Genomic DNA, 6,331 nt, shown 5'->3' with positions numbered 1-6,331 from the left:
TGTGTTCTGGGTTGATGTGGGTCCACAGGGAGGGGGCGGTAGCTGTCACTGACCATGCAATTTTGATGTGTATGAGTTACTGACAGAGATTTCTTTTCACCATTTCTTTTCATGTCAGAGTTGTAAGTAGTTGCAATTGACTGCATGCAATTGTCTCCAACAGAGTAGTAAATCACTGCTTTATCCAGACTACATCTAAATATAAAGATATGTAGGTAGGTAGATAGGCAGGTAAACAGACAGACAGATTGATTGATGGAAAATTATGGAGAGGAGCATGGGGGCCAGGCTCGCTCCTATAAAAGAATAAGGGAACATAAAACTAAGCAACACTCCTATCCACTGTGGGCAATATAAAAACAATGAAACAATAGTTTTAAAGAGTTATTGAGCCTGACTAGGACATCCGCCCAATATCCAGGCAGGTGGTCAGAGTGCAGATGTCAGGGAAAAGACTGCCGCCTCTGACAGGATCCCTACCATAGGGGTGGTGCCTGCCGTGGGGATTACGATTATGATGTCCCTTTCCGACTGCCTTTTGAAAAGGCAGCAGGAAAGGGACTTTGAGGGCCCCTGGCCTTGAGCCACATGGAGTGCCCCCCACACATCCATGGACTGTGTTCCAGGCACCACATGGTGCCTAGCACACGTTGCATGGATGTGCACATAGTCCCTTTTTCCACTGCAGCTTGTGCTGTGGCCATTTTCTGGGGCCGAAGCACAAACCGCAGTGGAAAAAGCACTTTTGAAACTGTCACCACGGCAGTCTCATCTTAAACGGGTGGACGGACCATGGAGTGATTGCCGAGTGGTGTCCTGCCCGCTGTGTGGCGGTTGACGGTAGGACCGGCCACCCATCATAAGGAGGGCCATAGTTTCAAAAGAAAAGGAAATCCTGGAATCTCAAAATTAATGAATCCGCAATAAATACCCTGAGATTAATGACAAAGTAATTCATGGCTCTGAAACAATAATGTTGAACTGGGTAAAAGAGCTGGGAAAGTGGTTGTGTTCATAGTGAATCAACACTACGTTCTGCCACATGTAGTGGCCCTCTATTGAAAATGAGATGATGAGAGGCGGCTCGAGGTTATGTTGATAGTTCTTGGGTTATCAGGACAGCATAGTCAATTGAAGCGAAGTCCAAGGGAAGGAGAGCAAGAGGGAATGGAACTGTGATGAGGCAAAAAGGGAATGAGGCAGTGTCTGATGATTAGGTTTGGTAATATGGTGCTAGAAGAAGCCTTGTTGTTTACAATAAGGTGAGTCACAATGTGTGAATTTGTCAAAGTTGTGAAAATCGTGATTTAGGTTGAAAGTGGTGTGTGGATTATGTGGTATCGGTGAAGAGCTCAGGTGGGTGTTTTACAATTTTCTGTATTATGCACATTTTTAAGTCCCAGTGGAGTGTGTGTACTATATGTATGAAGAGGTATATGTTGTATTTGTTTGTGCTTTTTCATGTTTTGGGCTTGGAATTTAGAATACGTATTTTTTTTGTAATATTTTCTTGTAACATGTTCTGGTGTTAGTTGGGGAGTGGAGTTTTAGTTGGGTGTGGGTTGTTTATAAAGGGCGTCTTCAATCAAAGAATGCCTACTGGCATCTGTGCCAGAAAGCAACCTTTGCAGAGAATACCTTCTTCACAGTCATGCTAGCCAGGCAGCTTCCTGTGAAAACTTAAACAGTCAAACAATCAAACAGCTAATTATTTTTTGGTCAAGGCTACCAGATAGGGCAGCTGTCTGGTTGATAAAGACCTACTGAGTGCTTACCAAGAACTTAGGAGCGGATTATGACTTTGCCGGCTCTCTGCCGAAACAGCACCGCTAAAGCTGCACATGACAACCCACCTTATTATGATTTCAACTTGTGTAAGTGGATGGTCCTTCGCCTTTCCCATGGCAGTGCCTGGAAAACAGGCACTGCAATAGGATCAGCAGAAAAAGTTCCAGCACGGCATGGACAGTGACATCCATGCCGTGCTAGATCCTTGGGGGAATACAGACAGGGGGGCGCATAATGTGCCCCCTGAATGTATCCCCATGGCACGGGGGATGGTGACTGTATAGGTCCCTCTTTGTTCCTGCACCACCAGTCTTTTCATGGAAGGGCTCCTGCCATGAAATGGCTGGTGTTGCAGGAACTTGTAATATATTCAGCAGGACTGGCACTGTCCGGCTGAGCATTTTACATTGTGGCACAGCGACGCCACCACCAGGGAAGAACTGTTCCCTGGCGCGGCCGGTGGTCCACTGCCAGTAAGATGGTGAGAGTCGTAATCCGGCTGATGGTGGACCACCACTGCTGCGCCACCACAAATGCGGTGGTCGAAAGGCAGCCACACTCATAATCAGACCCGTACATTGTGCTCAAAGCCTATTCTTGCTTACGATTAGTTGGCTTTAACTTCACTTTAATTTACTTGCCTATTATTTGATGGCTTGCCTTGTCCTTCTTGTGTTTGTCCCTCCCCTGGTGCATAACCTTTTAACTTGTGTTCCTTCACAGCTCTCTTTTAGAGAACTTCTTTTTTCGGTTTGCTTAAACGCTCAGTATGTATTTTCCAGTTTTCTGCCACGCTTGCTTCTCTCTTATCTGTGTGCTTCATCTGTGGCTTCTGGTTATGATATCTTCTGGACAGACTACCCAGATGAACCAGGTGGGGGTGTTGCTGCAATCGCAAATAAAATTCCAAATGGACTGCAAATACTGGTATATCCAACACATATTGTAAGGCTTTAAAAAAAAACCTGTAGATTATAATGTGCTGGTTTTCATATTCACGTATGTTCCCCCAAAAGAACAACTGTATTTTGGGCTACAGTAACAGAGGGCTAAAATAACAGAGAGCCTATAAATGGTGTTCTCCAGAAATCTATTTTTATCACCCCAGGTATTTATTAGCTACGTGCGCCCTCTGGCTGCATCCCTACACTTAATGGGAATGTCCTTCTATATGTCTGCCGACAATACGCAGTTCCTTTTTAGTTATATGTGATGTAGATCGTCCTCCATACTTGAAAATAAAGAACTGTCTGCATTTTTCCAGCTGGGGGGTGACCTGAAAATTGATTAAGATAAATCCTTACAGAACTGATAAATGCTAACAGCTAATGGCCACAAAGCCTACTTGAGCGGCCGACAGTATGGGGCCCATAAACAGCTCCTACAAAAACAGTGTGTAATGTAGGTATTGTCCTTTATTCAAGCTGCTCACTTAAAAAGAAACAAAATAGTGTGGCTAAAACATGCTACTGGAAGTTAAAATATTACAGATTATATTACCTTACTTGGAGGATAGCTTGCATTTGCTGGTAGTGAATAAACTGTGTGTCCTGGATTCAAGTCAAGTTTTCTCCCCAAGTACTATAATCCTTGGAATGCTAAGTGTTATTCCACTTGGAATGGTAACCAAAGCTAACGAAACGACTAGTCAGAGTCATCTAAGGAGGGTTGTAGTACTGTTAGCATCTTAACCTAGCAAAAGCTCCCAAAATGTATTGATAGGCCATGCAAAGGAGGCAGAACAATTGGAAGAAGTTCAGTGGTCCTTTTAAAACAAGAATTTAAAAAACAACTAATGACAGCTGGTTAACCAATAAATTGGATTATGGATTAGCACCATAAACTGCTTCAATTCTGGATTCAATTGATTACATTAAACCAAATGTGAAGGAATTGCGTATGTGTCCTCTCTGAAGTTTATCCTTAACCACATACATCGCGGGGCTAACTAGACTGTTCACTCATTGCTACATCCAGTTGGGTTGTGTACTTACATGATATAACGCCATGAGAATTTTTTGAAAAGTCCTTTACAGAACCCTATGCTTAAGAATGTATCGAGGAAGATAGAGACAATTAAGTACTCATGAACACGTTTGAATCATTATACTTTATTTCCTGACATCATCAAGTATGCTGCTCAATTGATGAATAATGTGTCATTTGTTAACTGAATCTGAGATACGATATCTGTACTGCACTAGTTTACTGCTGAAGTGCCTTGGGTTTTTACTTGAGAAATGAACTGGGCAACCCTTGCACGTCTTCATTTTAGACACAGGTTACCACAAATCTCAGCATGCAGACACGGTTACCACAAAGGCAGTAGACTCCAGAAAACAAAAACATTCCAAAAAGTTATGAACAAATCAATTGTAATCTTTTTACAATTTGCACATTTCAACATCACATTTACATTAGAAAAATAAACATCCAAAGGACAATAAAGCGCCTCCAAATAAGAATTATTTGAAAAACACTTGTGACATTGTGTTCAACAGCATACAGTTGTGCTGTACATCTATTGTACTCACATGCATTCATTGAACACACACGCCAGTATTTATGTACTTTATGACGTGACTCTTGTAACAAAGAGTTTTACAGAATCACCTGAGGGACAATTGACTAGTTTTAACAATGGGAGTGGATCCAATCAACCTTAGTGATGTAATTCAAAGTCCCATGCACCTTGAAGGGACGAGTCATGATACAAAAACAAGTTTACGAACATGGTGCCTGTTAAGTTAGTGTGTCCTCTTGCAGACTAAATGCTCCTCTCATTCACATTGGATAGCAAAACATTCGATGGACCCTCCAAAGGGCAGGCGAGGATTTGAGGTGTATGGCACACAGTTCTAGATTATTCTTTCTCAGAGAAACCTGAGTCATCATAATTTCTGTTGTGTCAATTTGAATATTCACAAACAGGCACTTTATGAATCAAATTAATTATGATTTTCCTTCCAGCTTAGAACACCAGTTTAAGTAGGAGATTAATTGATTTCATTCTCCAGCTTTGTGTCTAAATGTGAGGCTAATCACAATGGGCCAAACCATGAAGCCCTTGGTTTCTACCTCATCTTTAGTGCTTTTCGAAGGTAGAGCCGACGTGCTGAGACAACCATTTTAGAAAATCCTGTCATACAATAGGCTAGGCATTCTGAAATGATTTTCTTTAGTAAATGCAAATTCAACTCTTGCCTAATAGTTCTAGAAAGTGGTACCTGCTCTGAAAATTGAACTCCTCAATTCTAGTATGAAAAGTCTAATACCTTCTTGCATTTTACTAACTCTCCAATATTAATTCATTTATTTTGGAAATTTGTAGTGTCTAACATTTCGTGAAAGCCTGTACTCTTTTTGCGTAACAATACCTGATGCTGTGTTGCTTGAATATGCAAAACACATCTATATGTATGAATGTGTATGGTATTTCTGATACTGTTGATTATTGCAGATTCAAGAAAACAAAGCATCAGGTACTATATGGTAAATGTTATGTTCCCGCTGTAGTACATATCATGAGAGAATATTAAACTCAGCAACACCACCGAAAATATGAACATGAAAAATATATTTTCTCCTCTCTTCTCAAATTTGGCTCAGTGCGTATTTCAGTTCCGTACTATGCATTAATAAAGTATGCCTCTTTCATTGCTCTAATAAATCCAGACTAAATACACCTCCTTTCTGTAGTCTTTTTTGCAATGTTTAGGATATAGAGATATGGACATGTTGGTACGGATACCGATTCTCTCAAGGGGAATAGTGTACCCCATGATACAGAGAACCTGAATTGAGAACAGTGAGAAGCGCAACTCTGATAGGACTCATAATGATGGACAGGAAGAAAGTATAAATGTACGAACATGGACGTGTTAAGTTTCTGTTTGTGCGTCACTTTCACATCAAGATAAATAAATATGTGTTTGTATTGTGCAAGTATTAAAAAAACTCAATTTCCGCTAATCGTTTATATTTGGTTGCTTTGACGTTCTTTGCTTTTTCAGTAAGGCATCTAGCTAAACAGCTTAAAAACCCATGCTGTCTTTATCTACCCACAGATCTCACAGCTGCCTATTAGACTTTTCACTCTTGCAAAAATTCTTGTTTGGTTTTCTCAGAAGCTTTCATATGCTTATCTCATTTAAAATGTACACTGCACAGAATAAAAAAATCTTCTATGTCTCAGGATATTTCCTATCGTGATGATCGCCATCTGTTTTAAAAAGTGACTGTGAAGTTAAACCCCTGGAATGAGTTTTTCAGTTGAATTGAAATATAAAATTCGTGAATCAAAAATAAAACACCTGATAGCTATATGTCTGTAACATTCATTCAGTCGGAAATATAGGAAATTATTTTGCACGTTTCAATTTAATCTGTTAAATGGACCAGCCACTGAAGAAAATGTATTTCTGTTTACTCAGTACTGCATCAATATCAATGACCAACAATAGGCATTCTAGAATGTTCGTTGGTTTGATGATGTCAGCTGCGGTTTTGAGATCTATTGTAGCATCATTCTCGGATGGCCCCT

Source organism: Lissotriton vulgaris, chromosome 10 (assembly GCF_964263255.1).
Source record: "Lissotriton vulgaris chromosome 10, aLisVul1.2, whole genome shotgun sequence".
NCBI lineage: Eukaryota > Metazoa > Chordata > Amphibia > Caudata > Salamandridae > Lissotriton > Lissotriton vulgaris.
Note: the sequence above shows the minus strand (reverse complement) of the source record.